The 25,876-nt window shown below is 40.9% G+C and overlaps 1 long non-coding RNA gene across 1 annotated transcript in view; it reads left to right on the top strand.

The window, feature by feature from the left end:
* LOC123643448 overlaps nucleotides 1-17,486 on the top strand; it is a 168,219-nt gene extending 150,733 nt beyond the window's left edge. The window contains exon 6 of the long non-coding RNA XR_006736792.1: nucleotides 17,191-17,486. This is a non-coding gene — a long non-coding RNA (uncharacterized LOC123643448). The remainder of the gene's footprint in view (nucleotides 1-17,190) is intronic.
* The last annotated feature ends 8,390 nt before the right edge of the window (nucleotides 17,487-25,876 follow it).

The raw sequence follows: 25,876 nt of genomic DNA, 5'->3' as shown, positions 1-25,876 counted from the left end.
TACTGTGCTCTTTCTCTTCTTCTTACACACCAAGTGCTTTCCTGCCTCAGGGCCTTTGTACTTGTTACTTCTGCCTGGCCCTAAATATCACTCCCCTTGGGTCTTCATGTGGCTCAAATCTTAGTCAGAGACTTTTCTGATCATCCAAGCTAAGGAAGTTCCCTGCCGCAGTCCCAATCACATCACTGCATTTCATGTTTTATTAATTGCATAAATCACTCTGTGATATTATCTGGTTTTGTGGTTGTTCTTCACTTTTCCTCTGTCTCCACCCATAGAATGTAAGATCCTCAAGAGCAAAAACTTGTCTGCCTTGTCCTTCCTGTATATGTAACACCAAGAACAATGCCTGGCACATTAGTAGGTGTTTAATAAATCTCTGTGAAATCAATGAGTGGATTCCATTGCTTTCACAAGTCAATAATTACCATAGCCCTAATGGAGAAAAAGCATCATTGGCTTTCAAAGTTTTCTTAAGGGAACAGAAAGAGAAATTCAGTATTTGTTGCCCAGGCATGAGATACCTTGCATGGAAATGAAGAATTAAAACATGAACAAATTGATGGGAAGGGCAGGGAGTAAAGGTTAGTTCAGTTTGTGTGAACACCAAGCACCAACTGAGAAGTGAAGTCTTCAGTCAGTTGGCACCTTCTGACCTTAGGAACCCAACAACCAGTTGAATTGTTCCTATTAAAATAACTTAGTCAAGCCACTGTCTTTGCTGATAATAAATTAAAAGATCTGAAAATTTTTTCAAACTTCATATATTTAAAACTGGATTCTTAGGGTTGATATGGTGTTTCATTGTCTATGAGCGAGAATTAGATGAGAGTGCTGCTGTGGTATCACAAAGAAATTCTGAACAAGAGAATAAGAATTAAAAGGTATAAATTTCCATGTTAAGTGTCATACTGTATTTCAGGTTTATCTGCAAAATATACCAAAGTCTCTCTTTCTCCCCAGAGTCCTGTGCTTTTTAAACCTCTCCTGCAACTCTTCTTCTACATTACATCTACAGCAAACCAATGGGAACTAGCCTAGCAGTATTGACAAGATTTTATTCCTCAATTGTGAGTGGAGTCTAGAAAATGGTTATTTTCTGATTTTTCTCAGTGTTCTTAGAGTGAACAGAAGTCTGTGTGGCTCAGTGTGCAATGAGTTGCAACTGTGGCATGTTCAAATTCCATCTCTGACATTTACCATGTAAATTTGGGCAAGATATTTAATTTCTCTGAGTCTAAAATTTCTTATCTGCAAAGTGGACTTACGGTAACTCATGTGGATTGAATACCAAGCATTTGTTTTCATGTAATTGTAAGTGTCAATTCTTTTACGTTTTCCTTTTGGATTTTAAGGTATAATCTAGAGAGTTATTCCCATTCCAGGTTATAGATTAATTCACCTTACGGTAACTCATGTGGATTGAATACCAAGCATTTGTTTTCATGTAATTGTAAGTGTCAATTCTTTTACTTTTTCCTTTTGGATTTTAAGGTATAATCTAGAGAGTTATTCCCATTCCAGGTTATAGATTAATTCACCCAGGGTTTTTTCCCCTAGTATATGTTTTATCTTTTATACATAAATTTCTCATCCATTTAGAATTTGTCCTGGCATACAGTAGAAGGAAGGGATTCATTTTATCTTTTTGCATATAGCTATCCAGCTATCCTAACACATCTTATTAAAAAGTCCATTTTAAAAAAAAACGTAGCATATTGGGCACGTGGGAGTTGTGTCACAGGCACTGTGGGATCAGTAGACCCACCTAACTTAGAACATGAGATAAAAACGTGTGTATGAAAGTGGATGTCTACACTGAGATGCTCAAGAAATTACTGGGTGAAGAAACAGCGTGTGCTAATTCCACGAGATAAGTGACAGCTTGCTGTACACAGTGGTTTGTGAATTGTTTGTGCAGATGTCAATTCAAATATGAAGAAAATGAACAAAGGGTCAGAGGCAGAGCTCATCAAAAGAAAAAAAGTCCATTTTTCCTTACTAATTAGAGATGCCACTTTTATCATACATTAAATTTTCGCATGCAATTAGGTCTAATTCTAAATTTTCTAATATTATACGATTATATGATACCTAATTTTTTTAATATTATACCACTGTTCTTCTTTTTGAGGGATTTCCTAACTATTTTTGCGTGTTTATGCTTCCAAACATGTTATATAATCAATTTGTCTAGCTCTAGGAGAAAACCTAGTGACCTTTTTATGGGGATTGCATTAAATGTTTATATAAACATATAAATAACTTAAGATATTTATGATGTTGGCTTTTTTCTGTGGACATGGTTTACCTTTCCAATTGTTTAAGTCTAATTTTGTATCTTCATGAGTGTTTATAATTTTTCTTATATGGATATTGGACATTTCTTATTAAATTTACAGTGAGGTGTTTTATTTTGTTTTATCAGACATGTGGTCTTTTATTTCATTTTATCTTCTAACTGGTTTTGTTTGTATCTATTGATTCAGGAATCGTGTTGTTATGGCAGTACTGGTATTGGTATTCTGAAACTGTATGTCGTGTAGGATAAAGTAAAAATGTATATATATTGGTGTCATTGAGAGCTGTGATTTTTCAGTTTGGGTGAGAGAAGATACAGCTATAAGATCAATGAGTTCTTATAATCTCGTAGTTCTGAAAATAAATCTGAAGTAGTAATACTAATTCATATTGTGTTCTCTGTTTAAAAAGCACACATTTTCTAGTTCTGTCCACTGAAAAGGCTGAGGAACAATGGCCAACCTTATAGCAATGAGCATCTCTGGAACCCTGATTGTGTCTCTAAACACTGTTTCCCCCCAGAAGGAACAAGGCCTCTTGAATAGATGGCTGATTCCAGGTCTGAGGCAGGAAGTTTATTAAATGAGTCTAGAATATCTTCTCATAGCAGGTAGCAAGGAAGTTATGAAAAACTACTAGAGTTCTATCTAAAGGATTCAGATAACAGCTTAAAGAGGATCCCACCAGCCAAAGATGGGATATTTTGAGTGTCAGTAGGATGATAAATGAAATGAATTGAAACATATCAAGTATATTTAAATCCGTAAATTCAGTATGATACCCAAAATCTAAACTCATTAATCATCTTTGAAGAATTCTAGGGAACCAATTCATTGTGCTAAAAATCTGGTCTCAGAGTAATCAGGGTCAAAGGTAACTTCCTCTTTATAAAATTTTTGCAGCTAATAAATAAATAAGGAATGATAGAATTAGGATATCACCATTTTGCAACCTTCTATTGAATTAATAGCTCTGGACAATGATCACTAATGAATGGCTGCTAACATCACCAAGGAGAGGCAATTAGACATTATGTACCTCCTCACAGACATGCAGAACACCATGTATGAAAGATTCTTGACAAAACAATTGAAACTGAATCTGTCAAGCCTCTAAATCTACCAATTTACAGTTTGCAATGACAAAGGAACACATTAAACAGCATCACAGGGACACAATCAGCAAACTCCAAACCGTAGGAAATTCTAGGAAAACCAGTTTCTTCAACCATAACAAGAAAAACAAATCTAGAGGTAGCGGATATGGTAGGGAAAGCTATAAATTTTTTTAGCATATGAACTTATTTACTTGATCATATTTCTAAAAGCAGGGAAGAATCACATTCATTTTCTTAATAATATCACTGTAGACTGGCTTGCAGAGCTCTTAGTTTGCTCTGGGAACTTTGAAGAATTGACCATTAGCAGCCCAGCAAGCTTTTTTCTTCCCTTCCAGGCTCTCCTCCACTTTAGGGGGTAGGGGGCACTGTGTTGGTGACAACTGATGCTAAATAAAGTGTGTGGTTGTGCTCACCAAACCCTTTCCATCTCCTACCAAAAGCAACAGGCTGACTTGGCTTATTCTTTATCAAAGTCACTGAATGAGCAAGTAGGTTATCAAACCCAGAGAAGAGAGGGACATTTCCATTGTAGATAATTTCCATAAGTTAAGAATGGATGAACTTGGAGCTTAGCTGTTCAGTGCCTTCTCTTGCTGACCTGAGAGAGGTATGCCAGCAATGGAGCTCACATCCTTGGTCCATTGAGACAGGGTAATGTACTCACTTCCTTTGTTTAAAAAGCCATCTCTGGATGGGGAAGAGAAGTTAGTTTCTTACAATCATGGTGCTGGAGCTCACATCCTTGGTCCATTGAGACAGGGTAATGTACTCACTTCCTTTGTTTAAAAAGCCATCTCTGGATGGGGAAGAGAAGTTAGTTTCTTACAATCATGGTGCTGTAAGAGGCAAATCACAGCAGTCAGTGTACCTTTCCTCTTGAACTCCAAGGATCAGTCCACTCCTGTCAGTTTTATGGGCCAAGCAAACTCTACTGGGAGAGCAGAGGGTGGCACCTGAGGCAGAGAAATGAGAAGCCCTCTCTCCGGATCTGTGGGTCACTTCAGATCCTCTTCAATTCCCACACTGTTACCTTTGCAGTTGAGGTAGTTATGGGGGATTCAAGGTTTAAGGCTCCATTTTCTGGCCAGTGCAGTAAAATGGCATAAACAGCTGATCCATCGGAGATATACCACACAGATATCATGCTCTTTTCTGATCACACCCTACATGGTTTAAAGGCCTGGACAGCCTATCCCTGGATGCTCAGCCACTTCCCAACAGTAAGAAGGCTTTCTTGAAAGCCGGGAACAATCAGTCCACCTTTAGCCAGTCCAATGCTGAGAAGATAGTTGCCTGCCAAACCTAACGTCGGAACCAGCGCCAGAATGCTTTCAGATGCGCTTGCCAAGTCAGACATCGCCATGTCCTGATGATAACCCCAGGGTTTCTTGTCACTGGTGCACATCTCCCACTTGTGGTCTGGCAGCCTCCCAGGCTTAAGTTTATCTTGACAGTTGTGCTATCCTTCACGGTGACAGGAGCGTTTCTGACCCTACTGGTCGTTTATTGCCACCTCTTCCTTGACGGGGCTATCATTGTAGATCCCAGAAAGAAAATCTATAGCGTTGCAATAAATACCAGGACATTCCCAGGCTCCATCCGATCAAATCAGATCAGGTCTGTGCCTGTTAACAAGGTAGTAGAGCCCTGGCATTGTTTCCACACTGATATTAATAAAATGCTGTATTTTGAAGCCATTTTTGTTGTCCAGAAGGTAGCGTGGGTGGAACCCTAGGAAGAGGGAGTGGTAGAGTCCATAGCGTAAGTTCCTGCTCCGGACAGCTGTTCCGACCAACCAAATCTCAATGGGGCCCTAGATCCTTAGGGTTCCAGTTCCAAGATGCGGGACGAGGCCAGTTTGTACAGCCCGGTGACGCTCTGTCGTCAGGACTGCGTTCTAGGGCCCCGCGGCCTGGAAGAGACGGGCTCGCCGGTGGGTCTGGGTGGAAGATGCGCAGGGCATTGCTGGCGAAGCGGGCGCGGCTGAAGCCAGGTGTGTAGCTGTGGCGCATGAGGCACTGGTGCTGGGCCACCCCGGGCCCCTGCAGTGCCACCAGAGCCACTCGCTGCCCCAGGCGGGCACCGAGAACACGCCCCAGTGCGCGAACACCCTGAACTTGGCCTTGCTGAGCCCGCGCGGCAGCGGCGGGAGCCCAGGCCCGAGCACCACGTGGCAGCGACAGCGCAGGGGTGGGCGGGGGTGGGGGGACGTCCTGCGACCTCACTTGGGAGCCCCAGAAACCTGCAAATCAACGGAGACTTGTAATTTACCAATCGTAATGAATGGACCTTGTTTGGATCCTGAGTCAAGCAAGCACACTGGTTACGTTCGGTTTTGTTTTCAGGAGAGCAGGACCGTGTGGCGTTCCTGGAGGTAGACGGAATGCGCTGTAGAAATCAGAAATGCGTGTGCGGCGGTCGCAGGCCGGGGGAGCTGATGTGCTGGCACCTTCCCCACCTGTGTGGCACTCATCACCGCCTCGTTTATCATCGATTGTCTCCAATCTGCTTCTCGGGGAAATACTTAGGTCTAAATAAAACCCCAGAATGGGGATCCAGAAAGAGATTAGCTAGATTAAACCGCGCACTCCAGTTCGACTAGAGATAAAACAAGAGAGAAAGGAGACATATCTCCAAATTCAATTCTCCTATCTTCAGTTATGTTTTATGAAGAACTTATGTCATTCACAAAAGAGATGTAGCTTCCCCAGGGGAGACAGCAGGTGTACATTTTCTCCCAAGGTTATTTAATTGCTGTCAGGAAGACATATGATTAACAAAACCAAATGCTGGAAATATGAAGTATAGACAATTTTAAAGTTGTTTATATAGTTGATTACAGTATATCATACAATGTGTGTATTTGCCATAAACCTGCCTATCACAAACTGTTTTCACACCTGTGCATCTGCACTAAACAGCCTACTGTTTAGCTGTGTGTAAATTCCTGGCTGGGAATGGCCAGCAGCCAGGGCACAAAGCAGCGTCCACTGGTGGCCTCTCTGAGTCATCTCTGATGTACTAGCTTCACACCGGGGGGTTTAGACCACCTCAGTCTGGGGCTGCGGCCTGCTGACCACAGCATCCCCAGCTTTGATGAGAGCCCTTTGAGCTCTATGGAAGGAAAACAGTATGGAAACGGCAGACCTTTGGCTTCATCACTGTCCTTTACGACTCCGCTACCCAAAGTGAGGCCCACGGTCTGTCATCTGTCGGTTACTGTTTGGAGATAAGTACAGAATGGAGAGGAAGCGTTTAGAACTGTTGAGAGCCATTTGGCAGCATACGTTTATGTTTGTTGAATCTTAAAATTTAAAAAGGGACTTGAATTTTATATGTATTGTTTCTTTTTATTTCACTTTAAGTTACTTTTTATTACACTTTGCCAAATATCAGTCTGGGACAGATTGGAAATTAAAAAAAAGAACTGATCCTTCACCACAAATAGTTTGAGAAGCACTGCTTTAGAGTGTTGGCGTTGAGCATACTGCATCTCAGGGCTTTCCCTTGACACTCTTGACAGTTCCAAAGGGACAGCCAGTGGCAAAAATGTGGAGTCACAGAGATGGCCTTCCCAAAGGGGCACTCAGTGGTAAAAAGCTGACATCTAATCTATTTCACATCTGTTAGGTTCATGCCAGAGGTAGCCAGAGCTAACAAAATCAGACCAGCTGACCCGTATTTGCAACATTACTTGTAGGCCTTTCTATACTAGCAGTGTAGTATAGTAGTAGTAGTGGTAGTAGAAGCAGCATTGAAGACCATATAGGACTTACTGGGATCCAGGTAGTGTCCTAAATGCTTTACATATACAAAACACCAAATTGTCTTCCTCTCTCTTTGAAGTGATACATATTCTAACCTACACATGTACACGGGGATGTATAGCATCAAGTCTGTTTATAGTGTTTTTTTGTATAGCCATGAAAATTTACTAATGACTGACACCTTATTAGGGTATTTTAAGACATCATGCCAGACATACTAGATATACTAGATATGCCAATTATACTAAAGACAGTAATAAAAGAATGGAAATTTAATATGCAGAAAATAACAGTTTTGTATCCAGATATTGGTCATAGAGAATATCTGGAAAAATTAGTAGTACAGAAACAGCATTAGATTGTGGAAAATGCAGAGACAGTTTGACTTATGTTTTCATTTTTGTTGCTACATCTGGAAATTCTCAGGCCTGAATCACAGACAAAAGATATGTAAGAAGCAAAGACAATACAACAAAACTTGCATCACTACATAGAGACATTATCCAAGACCAAGTCTGTCATCTACTACTTTACTTCCCCCAAACAGACCATAAGACCAAGTGGCATTTCAGATATTTCTGTGCTCCTTACCCCAAAGTTGGGATTTTAAAAATGTTTGAATTTTATAAAGTCTATATTTAATAATATAATGGGGGTCTATTCACCCTATTCCTCTAAGAATGAGCCTTCTTAGACTCTTTGAAAGGGAGCTACTCTCTGCCCCTCCCACAATGTCTTCAATAGCCAGAGTTACCCCCACTCCTGTTGGCAGCCGGATTCTCAGCTTGGCTTGGGGTGGTCAAAATAAAAGTTAATCACAAACAGATTTTCAGTATACGGATGTAGGGAGGGATTAAGGAGCTCACTTTGGGGAAACATGAATGGTGACTGGTTGAGGGGACTAGCTCTTACCTCACCTTTCTGTGGCCTTGTCCATCCTCAGGTCCTACAAACAAGCTGGTGCTTGACTCTGGCATAGTGGATGGTTGCAAACCTGTGTAATCAGGAAAGGAGATGTTTTCTCCCAACTGACTAAAATCTCCTTCTCTTCCCACAAATTTAAAACCTAGCAGTAAAATGGTAATGCTAAAGCCCAAACAGTTCATATGCACTGGAAGCCTGTAACATTTCAGAGCTATGATTCCAGCCCTTGGGAGCTTTACCTTCATCAAACATGAATCTTGAGAGCACCTCCTCCACATTAACCCTGTGTCCCCCTCCAGAGGAGGTCATAGTTGTGGGCCTCCTCCTACACGTGGAGAATCAGAAGGACAGGAGGGCCAAGGCAAAGCAGTGAAAGACACAAGGTGAGTGAGTGAAAAGCCAAGAAGAGAAGGACATCTGCTGTTTGGTGGGGATATTTCCAGGAGAGAAAGTCCCAACTTCTTCCTCCCTTCCTATCTACCTACCTACCTTCCTCCCTCCCTTCCTTCCTTCCTTCCTTTCCTGCCTCAGGTTTATTTGTACAAATAGCACAGGAAGTCACCAGCCCCATGCAGATAGTAGCTCTGGGGTCACACCAATACTTCCACCTCACATTGGCAGACAGAGGCCTCTACTCTGGAGCCTTGGTAGGGGCCTGGGGACATTCGGGAGCCTGAGCTGGAGCCATAGCCACAGCCTGGGCCTTGATTTGAGCCTTGGCCTTGGACTTTAACCAGCAGAGCCTGGAACTCTTGGTGTTGCAAGCATGAACATGCTTCCTGAGTTTGGGTTGGGCCACGTAAGCAGGTTAATTGAGTTTGCAGCTGACAACTTTTGGGATGTTGGGTTTGACCTCTGTGGGTTTTATGAGGCCCTTGACAGTGTTGGCTCTTGCCATGGCCTTGGTGCTGTTGGCCTGCATCTTCTTCAGACCCATCTTGTGCTGCTTGGCAAAGCATGTGTTTCTTAGGAACTCGGGGCCCACCTGCTTAAGAGAGTCACATATTTTGGATAGGGGTTTCTTGATGCCATTTCTGTTTCATTTTCAAAACTAGTTGTGCACAATGTGGTTCTTGGATGTGGTCATGTCTACACCATAGCCCAAGTTTCCCAAAGCAGCTGGGACGGGAAGAGAGAGAGGGCCCGACTTGTTTCTTTGTGTGCTATTTCTTATGTCTCTATCACAACAAGCAGTAGAGTAGCTCCTTATAAAATACCTTCTAAATTGTTTATTTTCTCTTCCCAACAAGTTGATAAGATAAATATTAATATGTCCATTTTAGTGATGAGGAAACCAAAACTCAGAAAGAATAAGTCTCTGCCCAGTCACGCAGAATCAGGACCTAACCGAAGTCCTTTGCCTTCAAGCCCAGTGCTCTGTTGCCATTGTAACTGCCTTTAACAGTCTTTTCCTAGATTTTTTCTTTTGGATGTTTCACAGTCATCTCAAATTGAACTTATACAGAACCAAATTCCTGATCATTCCTTCAGAACTTTTCCTTCTTCTATTCTTTGAATAATAAGAAATTTGGGGATCATCTTTGATATCCTGTCTCTCTCACTTTCCCATATCCAATCCATCACCAAGTCATGACAATTTTACCTCCAAAACACCCCTCCTGCGACTTCTATCTACTCTGCCTGGTTCAGGCACTCCAGACATTTATTTGTTAAGTAATCCTTGAAGTGGAATGTGTCCAATTAAGAAGGATACCAGGAAGACAGAGTAGTTGGTAGGTGAGCTAGGTTTCCTTTTAAAAATAATGATTTTGAGAGGTTTCTTCAAAAGAAAATAAGATACATTAAGCTTGTGTGCCACTATATTTGCTTTAATGTATTGGGTATTATTAGTACAAATAGTCACAATAAAATTTTAAATTTCCATTTTAACTTCCCTAAGTGCAACTGAAATTCTTTCTGGAACAAAGTAGTTCAAATTAAATGCATTGTAGTTTAAGTAGTTTAATAATAAAAGAAACTAATACTTTAGATCTGCAGCCCCATCCCCTGGGTGCTGACTGGTTAGGTCCAAGCGGCCTGGTGGGAACCAGTCTACAGAGCTCAGCCTCCCACCCAGCTCTGCCTCCACCCGAGCTCTGTCCTTCTCCCCTCCCCAGTGGAAAAATTATCTTCCATGAAACCAGTCCCTGGTGCCAAAAAGGTTGGGGACCACTGCTTTAGATCAATTATCTAGTTTTCCTTGCACAACCAGAATCTTAGCGATAGGCAACGGATATTATTGTAATTTACAGATTGAAAGCTGAGGTTCAGAGAAGCAAAGTGACTTGCCCAAGATCATATAGTTTAGACTAGAATCCAGAATACTCATGCCAACATGGGTGTTTTTTTTTTCCCAGTAGGCTCTGCTAACCTCTCTAACGCATCCTCCCCTCATATTTTAATGCTATTAATAAAATAGAGAAACCTCAAAATAGGGAACAATATAAGAAATTCACAGATTTAGCAGAAGCCCATGCCACATACACTGTGGCTCAGAGACCATAGTTGTTGTTCTTGTTCTTCTGCCTCCTCTTCCGGCTTCTCCTGTTGTTCTAGAGACTGTGTATGTGCTTCAAAAACAATCAAAAGCAAAGACCTTAATAAGAAATTTTCTTTATTGGTAAAATGACAGCTCTGAGGAGGAAAAAATCCTATAAGAACATATTTCTGTGATACTCTTTTGTACACTGATTCTCTTAGCCCTCGATACAAATCCTTCATTAAGTGACCGTCAATCTTGCTGAATCTTTACTCTTTAAAATACCTTCAGAAATATTGTTTTCTCTTATGGTCCTTCTTGGAATCAGAAATCATGTATTCTAAAGAAATTCAAAAGCCAATTCAAAATAATTTTTTAATTTACCATTTTACATAGATTGGATTTGGTTGTTACAAAATATAATCTTGTTTTGTCAGCTTTCTGTTGCCTAGAGAAAGCATTTCTTTTCTCTCCAAATTCATGTCGTTGAAAAATTTACCTTGAGCCTCCTAAAACCTGGGTCTTATGGCAAAATGCACTTCTAGAATGGCAAAGATAATGAGTTAGAAAATCCCTCAGTGATGTTGATAAAAATGAGTGTGAGAGAAACTCCTGGGCCGCAGAAAAAGACTCCAATGTTTACATAATCCCAGTGTGCATGTATGGCTTCTGCTATACTTTCTTGCTAAAACTCACCTGGCTTTGCTCAAGACCCCAAATGCAGTGAATTCTAGACAGCACCTAATATTTATTCATGCCATTGTCAAGAGCATCTTTGCAGTTCTTGCCAAGGTCTGTCGTTGAATATGTTTATCCAGCTGCATGGCAAAAATATAATACACAGTCATCATTTTACTCAGTCACCTACTCAATATTTTCTTCTATGATTAAATTAACTCATAAATATTACACTTTTAATGCCAGAAAGCCATGGTTCATCCAGCCAGTTGAATGGTTGTTTGTCCATTATCTAATGTTGCTGGGCACTCAGTCATTTCATTATGGAGCTTGAAATAATGAAAATCATTGCATTTACTTAACATGCACAATAAACAGAGCTGGATTCTACCAAGAGCTCCTTTATTATGCAGTGCAAGGCCATAGAAGAAATTTTGTAAGAAGCACTGAAGAACTGTGGGGGCTGTGTTGGAAACGATTTTGGTGTATATAAGCAAATCTGCTCTGATTGTCTGAAGCCAAAGACACACATGCTGGCTCTATTTGCAGCTGGCATCATTTCTTGCTCAACTAAGTAGGGTTTCAAATAAACACACACATCTTGATCTAGCTCATACCCGATTCACTGCCAGACTGTGCTCATGAACCCAGTAGACTGTTTCCGTGTACTAAGGCATTTTTGAGACCCCTTCCTCTAAACAGCGACACCTGATCTGGTGTGTTAAATAGCCCACAGAAGGCCTTACACAGTCGTCTCCATAGTATAAAGATTGAAGCTTGAAAACAATCTGCCTTTGCCCTCTGATACTGCCCCAGTGACTGCAGCATAATGTGTATCCATGTGGATACCCGGACCTGGAGGCAAGAGCCACATTCCCCAGGACCCTTATCAAATCACCTTCTGAATGAAATATTTATAGCTGGCACTGCAGGGCAGTTAACTTTTCTAGAATTATATCCAAATTTGCTCACTCATTCTGGGAATAGCCTTGGTTAGCAATTGTTCATAATGTCATCGCTTTTGGAAACTTTTTACGGTCATTTTATTGTTTTTATTTCAAAAATAAAACTTAAAGGAGCTTGAAAAGTAGAATTTTAGATGATCATACAATGGCCTGATTTCAGTGGTTTCAGTTCTGTGCATTTTACTTTATGTGCACCCACTGAAATTAACCAAAATTAATCCATATTTGAACAAAGACTATGGATACAAATGAGCCCTAACTTCGGAGATGACTCAGTGCAATGCACTAGCTGAAGCGTTTGGAATGCATTGGCCCTGGGAGGCGAAGAAGTTATAGCAAACAACATATGGGCTTTAAAATGTGGAACTATCCAAGACAGAACAAGAGAGCTATTTTCACTTTACTTCTTTCTTTCTTTTTTTCTCCTCCTGAAGATGAATGATTTCTAATCACATTTTATTCTCATCTTTAGAGCTGGATCCTGAAAGAGCCAGGTTAGTTTAAAACCACTGGTGAGTTTGCAGCCCTGTCCAAGGATTACCTAATGCCTTTGTGTCATCTGCTTTCCTTGTTGTGTGAAAACATACTGAGGAAATGTGTAAGTCCACTGAATTGTTCCCAACTCTTTTATTCACCTTTCAGCAGGCTAGTTCCTTCCCTTGGCATTGATATCATTATGCATTTGTCAAAGATAGACTGTCACTTTAGGGCCTCTATTATGTGCAAGAATTGGCAGCAAATTTTGCCACTGGGATTTGCTTATATCCTCTGTATGTTATTGTACTTCTTGGGCATTCAGTAAATTCCGTACACCCACTTCTTTGATGTTCATTCCAGCCCCTAAATGTGGAAACAATGACTGAAATTTTGGATCAAAGCATCCCATAGATGGCAGGCAACACAGCTCTCTGATAATTCACTAGAGCAGAGAGAACCTCCCCTGCCCCCGCTAAAATCCAGGCCAATAGTCCTCCAGTAACAGCTCTGGCTTCCCCAAAGCAAAGGCACGCGAGGAAGTTAAAGAAAACAACTCCAAGGTTTTAGTAAAAAGAAAGAGACTCAACTGAATAGCTCTATTGAAGCTCATGGTCATTTCTAACTACAGAGAAAGCTAACTACTCTGCCAATTGGTTCACCTGTGTCTTTTCACTGGTCCTGCTCTAGCTAGCACTTGAACTGGGCCAGGCTGTTTTGGGGTTTGGAGCAGTCTCTAGATCTAATTTCTGTATCATATCAGCTGCATGAGATGGCCCAGATTTCTTTAAACAACTTTTTAAAAGAAGAGTTAAAGCGTCCATGAATGAAGGAATTTTTTAAGTAGTTGAAAAAACCCAGAACTACCAAAATTTCAACCAGTAACTTTTGCAAACTAGAATTAGCCATCTGGAACACAGTTTCAATATTTGCTTTTGCTTTACTCCTGGGATGCCAGTGCAAATAATTACTTCATTCAATTTATTTCACAGGTCAACTTTGACTCATAAAAGCATTAAAGCAGGTAACCCCCTAGGGATGCTGGGAAGACAGATGAGCAAATAGATACGAAACTGCTGTAAGCAATTTGGGGAGGGGGGTAGTTTATAAATCCAGAGTATTTTATGGTTATCTTTTCACGTCAATTCATGTAGTATCCAGAATGTGCTAGTTATAATTAATATACATTGTTGGGAATTGTTGTAAAAGTACCATACGCCTTTTAAATATAGTGAAGAAAATAATTGTGTTTGGAGAATCTAATTCTGTGTAAATTAGAATTCCCAATAGAGTGGCATAATTGAGAATTGAGCTGACTGCACTGAATGGGGAAGAGAGTCATCTTAGCATGATAGCATGTGTTCAATCAAAAGGTAGAGCACCAAGGAGGTAACTGACAGCTCTTAAAATAACAGCTTCAGATCATCTCTCTAGACAGGAAGTTTTTACAGCCAGACGTATGCAATAGTGACATCCAGCGGTTGTAGAGATAATTACAAGTGCATCTCATTTTAAAATATAAAGTATTTTGTATTATAATCATATATTCTCTGTTGTCCAATGTTGTCTATATTCTTTGTCTTGACAATATGTAAGTAAATAATTCAGGCTGGATGCCAAGTACTGCAAAATATACTCTGTTTATTTACTAAGTAGTTTCCAAAGTCTGTTGCTCTGTTACTGCTATTTTCTTGTTATTTAATTTTACCAAAATTGCAGTGGGGTGTACTCTCTAAGGGTCTCTCTGGCTCTCCTAAGCATACTAGATACTTTTACAAGCATAAAGGAGATGGTGCGCGTGCTACACACACAGCAAAAGTGGAAGCAGCACTTTACTCCACTGTTAAACACTCAAGGAAAGGCATCGTCGCCCTGAACATTTTCATTGTTGTAGAATTGCTCTGAGAAGTTCATTAAGATATTTGTCTAAGTCATTGGAGAAGAACAGAAAAAAGAAGGGGGAAAAGAAGAAAAGGAAAAAGAAATAAAGGAGGGAAAGGAAAGGAGGAATGAAAGAAAAAAACAAGAAAGAAAAAAGAAAAGGAGGAAGAGAGGGAGGAAGAAGAGAAAGCAAGGAAGGAGAGGAGGAAAGGGGAGGATAGCTGAGAGGAAGGAAGGAAGAAAGAAAGGAAGAGGAGGAAGGGAAGAAGAAAGAGCAACTAATCATTGATCTTTATTATGTGTTGGCAATAGAGCCATTAATGCAATGATATACCCAAGAAGGAATCCATAGATATTAGCCTCCAAAATAAATTCTATATTAATACTTCTTCAACTGCCAGGCAATTAACTTAGCAAGAAAAACAATTTTTTTTTCACTTAAAAAAAATTGAGAACAATTGCTACTGCTGCAAGATACCTAGAACAGGGCACATGTACAAAGATATTTAAAAAGCATCCCCCTGCTCCATGTTGGGGAGGAACTCTAACAGAAGCCTGTGATTTCATATTGGTCTATAAGTAATTTATGTTCATGTCGATACTGAGCACACCAGGCGACTGCCTACGAACTTCCTGAGCGTCACTCCTTCAGACAAACTGTCATCTGCGTCAGGCTGTTTCTCCATCTTAGAATCCCTAAAATTGGAGGGATTTTCCCCCTCAATTACCTGCCTCTGTAAAAGGTTCTCGAGAACTTAGAGGTGCCTTCTTTCACTTCTTCCTTGCTAAAGGAGAAAAAAAAATCAAACAAAACCAATAAAACATCTACCCAACTCCAATAGAAAGTACTAAAATGAAGATATAACTCCATGAAAAAAAAAATCCACAGAAAATGTGTTGGATTGAAGGAGACTGTGTGTGCGAAACCTGTGATTTGCATTAAGCAAACAGCCCCAGGACAAAGAGAAGAGAACGGCCTCTTTCACTGGGGGAAATGATTCCCATCTGTGTCAGTGCAAGTTAGGGGAGAGGCGTATTGAGACAGAGCAGGTGAACCTGCAGCCTTTAACCAGGCTGGTTTGCTTTTAAAGAGCTTTGAACTGCAAGCTGGATTATGCAGATTCAGAAGTAAAAGAATGCTGCCCTCCTGGCACTGCTGTCAGGGTATCTTCACTGGGAGATTCCTATGGCTTCTTGCTTCTCTTAGCCATTTCACAGCAGGGCTTTATCAAGAAAATATGGAGGATTAGCATGCCCAGGTCTCACCTCTCCCTTTAATGCTGCAGGAGACTGGCTGGGCTAGCTCTAATCTCATGCACCCTGGAACCCTGATTGGATGATTTCTGGAATTGAGCCAGAGCCCATCCAGAGTGAAGGTCAAATTTTCCCTTAGCGTGCAGGAGACTCCTGCACCAACATTGCCACGACCACCGCATTACCAGCTCCTGCCAGTCTGAGGAGCAAGAGGCTGGCATGAAGAATTGGTTCCCTTCTTTCCTCCCTAAAGAAAAAGCCTGCCTTGCAAAGCTTTCTTCAGTGTTTCAGGACAAAAAAAAAAAAAACAAAAAAAAAAAATAGCAGTTGTACAACATACGTATCCTCTCCTTGCCCATGGCTCCAAGTATAGTTTTACTGTGGTATATAATCTAATAATCCATTTAATTTCTTTAGAGAGATGTTATATATACAGGTGGCATTTGGGTGGAATCACATGCCATAAACCTGTCTGCTCCTATCCAGGTTCAGAATACAGAAGAAGAATCTGTTTTACAGGCCTTCTAGAATTTTTACATGGTCAATTGGCTGGTTTTTGTATTCTGGAACATATGAGAGCATCTGCAGGGAAAAATATATATAAATCCTATAAAATGGTGGCAGGATTTCTGATTTACTGATAGTGCTGGTTTGAATTTTCACAAAAATATTTAGCTATAGGACAATGTATTAGGCGTATTCTTAAAGGTAAATAACTGCAGCCAATAAAAGTTCGGCCTATAAAGGGTCCCATCTTCTACTAGTTTTCTGCACCAAGAATTACTACCAGTATAATCATGGCTCCCTGCACACTAATATTTCCTCTGATACAGTATGATCAATGTTGTGGAAAAACATTTATTATATTTCTTCTAGCTACTTAAAGGCATTACTGAATTATGGGCATCGCAAAACGAATCCACTGTGCATTTTTTCTTTATGTGACGTTTTTACAATCTTCATTTTCTGCTTTGCAGCCACTGAGCTATAGAGATCCACACTTCGTCCCTCTTACAACTGCCACTGGGGCCACCCTCTCCTTTCTGCTTTATTACGTTTGAAATGCACTTCATATGATAACGTTCCTTTTCATTCTGTGCTGGACTCTTATTTGAAAGGAAGAAGTTATGAAAGAAATTAAACAATCAGTGTTGTTAATAACAGTTCTTAATCTCCTTACTTAACAAAGGTTATGAAGTTTAGACTGAGAAAAGGACGAGGGGAGGAGATGGTATTTTATAGATCATTCCAGAAGAGCTGATGAACTCTGAATGGGTGTGGGTTTTGCAGTTTTGACATTTAACAATTTTATTAACATCTTTGCTTATTATGCACCTTAATCCACAGGATCTGCAGCTGGGAGAGAGTGTCCAGCTAACAGCCCGTGTCTCAGGCCTTGCCAGGGGATGAATCAATTAGCAAGAGAAGCAATGATGCAAATGCTCCGGGGTCACTTGGGATGCTGTTTGCCTTTTTGATAGAGAAAGCACACCATAAATAACATCACACCTCAGGAAATCATTCCGGGAGGCCCAGATGCCGGCAGGGTTGCTGCCGCGTACGGAAGGAACCATTTGCTCATTGTGTATATTTCCCCCATCTCAGTCAATGGAAGATTTGTAGTAAAATCAAAGTATTTAAAAGGACAGTATGTGGTAACAGAGGCATTGGTTAGTAATTTTTTTAGTACCAGAACCCGTGATTTATGACCCAGAGTTATAGCCAACTTTATTACAAAAATGACTTCACCCGTAATAACCTTATTCAGGGCCCGCTGGAGAATGATGTAGTACCCAACAGCATGATAACCCAGCAAATATTCACAAACAATTCCCGCCTCCATCCAATTTCCACCCTACCCCCGCCCAGAAGCAGGCTTCCCCCTGTACCTGCTGGGAGAAGTGGGGTCCCAGGCAAGGTTTTGTGCTCTTTCTGCAGCATCCACCTGCATATCAGGCATTTGTACTAAGCCAGGACAGAAAGCTGCCTTCTGGGTCTCAGTCATAGCTTGCCCAACCTTGAGCCCTGAGGAGTAATGAGAAGACACCCACTCACCCTTCATTTCCTCCCCACACCCAGCCTCTTCCCTCCCTGCACTCTCCTCACCACACCAGAGCTCCTCCCCACCACCTTTTTAATTACCATGGTAACCGGCGCCTGCACTAAAACAGCCAGGGCTGGGTGTCCAAGCAGGGTCCCCTGGGCGTACCAGGATCTAGGAACTAGCCGTCCATCTTATTAAACTCTGATGTCAGTTCCTAGCAATTGTCTTAAATTTACACCTTCAGAGTGGCTTAGTGGGATTACATGTCCATTTGCATTAAAACAGGTTTCTGTCATTAAACTGCCATACAATAAGCTTCCTTGGGACAAATTAATGAGCTCTAAATATCATCAAGTAGAAGTTCACTTCACCAAGACAGCCAACAAGGGGGGCAGAAGGAACCGGCTGCTCAGAACCTTAGCCCAGGAGAACTGTAAGTGCCAGCTAAAGAAGGGTCTTGTCCTGTTCCTTCACTGTAAGATAAGTCGTCCTGATTTAGAGCTGACTGGGGAGAGCTGGTGACATTCTCTCCACTCACCAAAACCCTACAGCTCATCTCCCCCTATTTCCAGTTCCAAATACGCCTTTACCCTTGGCTTTGTCTGCTGAAATTTGCTGATGGACCACTGCCCTCTTGTCTCTGTGACAAGTTATTGCCACACAAATACATATACGTATCTAAGTAGAACTTTTTCATCAAAAACAAATAAGTAAACCTCCAAACCTTCTCTTATACAAAGGAGCTAAGACTGGCTGCTAGACAGACTTCCTGGTCCACATAGGCTGTGATCTCATTTCTGTGTAGCCTTAACAGGGGACAGTAATGCATGATTGAGACACTGCTATATTTAGGAATGACAAGATGGGCATTATTAATAGCTTAATTGACATTAAGGCAATTACCCCTACCCTTATTACAGTTTGTAGAATTACACAGAAAATATTGGCTGAGGCCCTTTTTTCCCTAGAGCTACCCAAGGATACAGCATTTTATTTCATGCCAGATCTCGGCTTTGACATTAGATACTTAGCCATAGAATGATTCCAGTAAATCATTATAAATGCATTATAATAAAGATGTTATGAGCTATCAGATATTAACCCCCAACCCCTAAAGAGAGATAAATAGTCCAGTTGCATGATTCCCACTTTTGTTTCATAAGAAATAAGCTTCTGCAAAGAGCAACTGACTAATGAATTATAAAATGGTGTGTTGAGCTCAGATAATTAAACAATGCATTTTAGTGTCTAGTGCAGGATGAACACTAAATCATACACAAATAAAAAAGGGAAAAACCTAAACCCCCAGCCCAATGCCTATTTTCAAATAATAGTAAGGTTGATCTACAGTCCAGAAATGCTTCAGCTCTTTTCTTATCTGATGAGAGGAGCATATCAAGCATAAGATTAAGGTGCAAGTAGGTAAACCAAATGAAGAGTCAGAACAAGAATTCTGGAGGTGCTAATTTCAGATAAGCCCACAAGGTTATTTTAATGGCAATTCTACGTGGAGATTGTTTTTTCCCCTCAAAGGGTTAATGGGGCAAAAGTCTAGAAAAACCTGTAAGTTTCCAAGTTTCCTCACACTTTTCAACTTTTATATAGTCTCTGAACTCATAGTACAACATATAAGTGAGGCTGGGAGGGAGAGTAAAAACTATGGTATTGATGGTGGTCTTGGCCTTGCAGTGTTGGAAAGACAAATGCATGTCCTAAAATCTTCTCTATGCTGTGGAGGTGGAGGGGTGCGGAGGTTGGTTTGGGTTCCAACCATGATCCTCAGGTATGTTTTCATGCCTAGCAGGGCTCCACCTAGTGGTCAACCTTGGATCATCATGACGTTTTCACTAGTGACCCTACCCAGGGCTGGCCCGAGGTTGGCTGCCATTTCCTGGCATGTCCTGGATTTGCTGCATGATTTGAAGCTGAGCTTCAGCACATCCTGAATATGTGTTTTAGTCTCCAGCCTCTCAAAGACACAGTCAAACAGCACACTAGTAAGGACTGTGTGGCCAAAATTAGAGATGGCCTTGGAGCCTGCGTGGGCAATTACCACCTATGCTGGTGAACAGGGCTTCCCTAGAGCACCTGCTATATGAGGTACCTCTTGGCCAGTCCTCCCCTGTGCCCAGTCAAGCTGGACCACACAGCCCAATCCTCCCTCCACTTCCCCAGCTCTACGTGTCAGCCGCTGCTGACATCGATCTTTCTAAGGCTATTTTCTTCAAATGTAAAATAAAAATAATAATGCTTACTCATAGGGTTGTGTGAACATTCAATGAGATTGGATATGTACAAGTCTATCTATGCAAAGTACCTATTACAGAGTAAGTTCATGATTAAAGGTTATCTATTTTTACTTTGGTTATCTTGTATTTTTCCTATCCCACCCTTTCTCCCTCCACTCATATCTCCCAATCTCCTCTCTCTCTGTCTCTCTCTATCTCTCTGTCTCTCTCTCTCATACACACATACACACACGTTCACAAATCTCTGAAGGCAGAGACTCTGACCTATTTACTCAAGTGCACCTTGTTGTGTCTAACACACTGTTTTGTTTGTGGCACACACTCAGTACATGCTTGCTACCCTGAACAATATTAATGATAATGACAACCAGTAATAGTTTTCCAACTGCTTAGTATGAGACAGGCACTATGCCAAGTATTGTAACCTCATTTAATTCTCACAAGTATATGAGACAAATACTATTTTAATCCTCATCTATGGGAAATTAAAGCTTAAAGCTGTTAAGGCACTTGCCCAAGGTCACACGAGCTCGTAAGTGGACAGCCAAGACACAAACCCAGAATCAGCTGGGATTTGAAGTCTCAGTTCTTAACTATCACTGTGTCAGCTTTCTCCTCTTTTTAAGTGGGCCCCATCAAGGGATCACTCATGAGCATGTACCCATTCTTAAATGAATGACTCTTAGGACCTTGATCTTTGGAGTTCCAGGAAGTCCAGAAATATATGCCAACTCTAGTTTACAGCTGCCCAAAAGCCTCTTGTCTAAAAACTCCAGGGAGATTACATAAAACTACCCAAAAAGATTTTTAAATTGCACACCCCATAAAGTTAATTTCACTTTGAAAGAATGTGTCTGAGGGAGGCGATGCACTTGGTTATGTATTCAGGTTGGTGGTCACAATAGATGGGGCTGTGCTGTCATCCTTGACACCCTGGATTACTGGCAGCCTCGCTCCGCCACACTGTCACAGGCGAGGGATGGCCTCCCGGTCTTGGCTCAGAACACTTATGCTTCCTAATGGCCCAAGACTCACAAACCCCACACCTCCCTTAATTAAAAAAGTAAATTAAAAGGAGTATTTCAACCTTAGGAATGAATTATCTTAGTAATTTAAGATTGACATTTTATTGGATAAAAGGACATGCATGAGTTTATTAAAAATGCTGCCTTCATGAACAAGGAACCATGGAAGAGATAGCCCTGAGGTCACGAGGGGTTTGTGTAGCCAAAAAGATGCTTTTGCAAAATAGCAACTGGAGGGGCTAGGAGGGAGGCCTATTGCCGCAAATCACAGGTCAGCTACTTGTTCTACACTTGTCCTTCAAGCACAACAGCCAGACATTTGGGATTTTCCATAGTCTTCATTTTAGATTTGATTATCCTTAGTGCTGTGGTGTACACTACTAGTGTCACAGAGAACCAGATACCCTCTCCTCCCAGGCACGTAGAGGCTGTACTGCTTGGTTCCTTTGCAGTTAGCTAGGCAGTGTGATTTGTCTGTTGTTGTGAGTAGTTACTGTTGTGAGTGTCATTTCCAGGCCAAAGCATTTGACTGTTGGTGGAAGCCCTCAAGCTTGCTTCTACACTGCAGAAGTGATCTTGGAAGCATGTGTTGAGATGACAGAGTTCCCAATACTCTGGATTTGTGAATTACTTGGTGGACCCGAATCCTTTACAGCCCCATGTTGGACATGTAGCATCAGCAAAAACTAAACTTTTGTTGGATTAAGCTGCTGACATTTGAAAGTTGTTTATTACCACAACAAAACCCAGCCAATCCTGACTAATCCAGGAGTTGATTTTTTGTTTGGAAAATACGGCCCTTCTTTCCAAATCATAAACCCTTATTCTTTTTCCAATAGCTTCATTCACTCATTAAATGCTTTACACATTTTTTTCATCCTTATAGTATACTCTCAGATGCCTAGAATTGCCACAGTGACCTTGAATTGGGCAAAGTGGTGGTTTTTCTTCCATTATTTAATAAATATTGCTATGAAATAGTGGGGAAACAGACAAAGTTGGCCTTTTAAAAATAACGTGGCATGGTGTAATAATAAAAAGGAAGAGGAAAAGTAGACAAAGAAGAGAATGAGAAAGAATGAAAAATGAGAAAAGTAGATAAAAGAAAAGAACATAAAAGATGGGAAATTTGTTTCAAGTTATCTATAACCAATTGGTTACAGTTGAGTTCCACTCCAGACGGCATCTCTTAAGATATCTTTGACCTTCAGCACCTATCTGTGTATGTGCCTAGCATGCCAAGGTGCTCAAGAAATGTTGGTTGAAAGGGTAAATAAAGGAATAAATCTCCGTTTTATAATCTTGAAAGCATATATTACTAGTCTATGACTACGAATGGGCATTCCATCACACATTGAAAGGCAGTACGAAAAGTGAGACAGGAACTAGAAATCAATGAGTTTGAATAGCTCTTTATAACCTTTAAACCTGAGTCTCTGCAAAGAGCAACCATGGGACCAGAGCAACAATTCTTTGTATTAGAAGCAGGACACCACTGATAACTCAGAGTAGTCCGTTAAAGAAAGTGCTTCAAATAAACTGGTTGAAAATGTCCTTGGTTTGTTTGCCTCAGGTGGGGCAGAACTGAGGGTGCAATTGGCACTGAGGCCTGTAGCCTTGATGTGGTGGGAGGTGAAATCAGGGGAACTGAATACAATGTGCTGAATAATTTATTTTTTCAAAACTTCAAATGAGGCAAGGACTACCAATGTTCCATTGGGACAAAAAGGAAGCGGTGTGAGTCATTCTACTGCTGATGCCATCTGGGACCCCCAGTAAAATATTTACCTGGTGATGAGGCAATTCACTTTTTCTGAGATGAACATAAGGTCTATGGTAAGGCTGCCCCTATTCAAGGTTGCTCACAGGTAAATTTAATAGAAGGCAAGTCTAAGAATACAGAAAGAAGTTTGCCCTTCCTCTGGGGGAAAATGGGCCTCCAAGGTCTCTAGTCTGTGAGTTTATTTGTGTGTGTGGGTTTTCACATGCAAAGCTCAGATGTCTAGCATTTGAGATGAGAATGGAAAGCATTGAGAAGCTACTGCACAGTGGCTGAAGGAGGATGACTACAACCTTTAGGCTGGAAATAAAACCACACCCCACAGTGGGAGGTATCCCTGTGTATCACATGGAAACACAACCAAAGTGTTGGTCCCTCCTGGTTGCAGTTTTAAAGAAAGGGAAGCTCTCTTGGCATGATCATCTCTTGGAGATGAACACGCGCTATACATCCAAATTCAAATCTGTCATCTTCTACCAGTCATCCCTACCTTCCTCTCCCATTTCTTATCAAAGGAATAAGCATTCCTCTTGTTTTCCTGGATTCACTCCTCAAAATCATGAGCTTCTTTTCCCTACTTTTCCCTTCATTCAAATTCTTCCTCTTCCAAATGTTTCTTGAATTCACTTTTATCTTCTTCCTGCCTGGGCATATATCTAGCTGGTCTACCTAATTTTAGATCATTGCCTTTCTATACGAAATATAAAACACACAAATAATGAAATACTATCCCATAATCCAAGGCAGAGAAGATGAGTGTTTTAGTAACAATAGCCCTAAGAGTTAGATTTTCCCAGACAGTTCAGATTTCATGTAATTTTATTACTTTCAATAAAATCAATTTGTCAGATTCATTATGTTGAAGGACAAACATTTTTTAGTATTACTTGATTTTTTTTTTCTCCAGTATCTCTTTTTCCCCTTTTGACCTTTCTCCTTCCCTATTCAAGCAGTTGGACATGTCTCTGCTCTTAAGGAAGGAATGAGACAGCGTTAAAGAGGAGAATTCTCTTCCTGACTCACATATTTCCAAAGCCTAGCCCCTTTCAGAAATAAAGACTTTGGGTAGAAGCAAAAGAGAAAACATGAATACAAGGTAGGCTCTACCCCTCCATCTCTTACCAAAGAAAAGATGCCCAGGATTGATGGAGAAGAGAGATTTGGAAGGAAGCAATGAGAATGGGGACATTTGTGGGCTTAGGTCCCCCAAGAATAAGGGTCCTGTTCACCAATTTTAGATGTGGGAAAGTGTCAAAAACCCCAGAGCAGTTTCTGGAAGTAGAGGTGAAGGGAGCAAAGATTAGGAAATTGGTATAGTCACTTTGGAGGGTGATTCAGCATCATTTGATAAAATTGAAACACTGGAGACATTTTTACACATATACATAAAGAGCTTTGTACAAAATCTTTATTGTAGCATTACTTCTAGTGGAAAAAAGCTTCCCAAAACCTAAATGTCTATTAATAGAAGAGGGAATATATAAAATGTGAAATCATGTTGACCATAGACTATTGTGTAGCAATTAAAAGAAATGGTTAAAGCAATAGAAAGAAATTACAGGGAAATTTAGACTTTAGAATTCAACTGTCTAATAGCCTTAAGAGTTAAACTCCAAGTGTCTCGTTTGACAGATGAAAAGGAATGGGCCAGGGCTGAAGATTAAAATCAGGCTGTTGCTCAGACTTCCAAACTGGCCTTTTGTCCATGATGTCATCAGATGCTCCAAGCTACCTGGTATAGTTTCAGTCTATTCCAGGAACAGAACTTCACCCTCTCTGAGCTCCCCATTGTGCTAGCACAGAAGAACAAAAAGGGGGGCGGGGTGGAAACGGAGAAGAGAATGAGAAGATATTGCCCTTGCTCTTGAGATCACGGTCCAGATGAAGAACAGAATCAAAATACAAAACCATAAAAGCCACCCAAGTGACACAGTTCTCATATTTCCCACATTCACAGCTAAGGAGTCTCTTGATCCTGCCTGGATCTCCATGTTCTTATTAGCAAAACAAGGAGTTCACACAGAAAGAATTATGATTGACCCCTTAAGTTCAAAACATCCTTGCAACAAATCTAACTTTTAGCTACAGAATCTAAATTGATTTGAGTGTCTTGATTTCACTGCTGAAATCTATACCCACAAATTAATTTTTAATCCACTTTTCCCAAATCTTTTTTCTATACCCTAACATTTTCTTCTGGTGGGTGAAACCTGGAGACCATAACTGATGCTTCTTTTCCAATATAATGTTTAATTCTCAGCACTCCTATCAATAAACTTGTGGGATTTTTTTTTTTTTAAGATCGGAAGCCTGATGTCAGTGAAATGGCCTCAGCTCCACCTCTCTGCAAGCAGGAGGTGGGAGTGGAAGTCTCCACGTGCCCCGCTGACCTCCCGGCATGGTCTGATGGGCTGAATGGGGGTGGGAGTCGGGAACTCCATGTTAAGTACTAATTGTATGACTGACTTGGGCTGTGACACTAGAGGAAACTGTTCCACCTCTAGACTTCTTTTGCGAAGGAGGAGAAAGTCGTAAAGAGAGAAAGTTCTCTGAGAAGTACATCATGTTCTGGAGGCCAAATGTTATCGTCATTAAGGAAGCAAGAGGAGACTGGGCTTCTTCCTTAGCCACGACTGGCTCACTCCTGGCATCCCCACCCACACGGCCAGGGTCACAGCCCAGCCACGAAACACAACGTCTCTCACGCAAGTGGTTCACATTCACTTTTCACATTTAAAGTAACACCCTTTACGTAATTATTAATGGTTTATTCGTGTGGCCACCCATGAGTGAAGGGCATTTCCATCTCCCACATCTTTAATGGCAAATAATTAATGATGTGTTAGAAATTAACAACAATTAACAGTGCATAGGAATGATGGCGGAAGGTCAGAGACTCCAAAGAAATGCAATGTTTAGCTTTTCAGGCAGAATC

Source organism: Lemur catta, chromosome 8 (assembly GCF_020740605.2).
Source record: "Lemur catta isolate mLemCat1 chromosome 8, mLemCat1.pri, whole genome shotgun sequence".
NCBI classification, from domain to species: Eukaryota; Metazoa; Chordata; class Mammalia; order Primates; family Lemuridae; genus Lemur; species Lemur catta.
The sequence above is the reverse complement of the archived record's forward strand: the minus strand, read 5'-3'. Positions and strand labels throughout refer to the sequence as shown.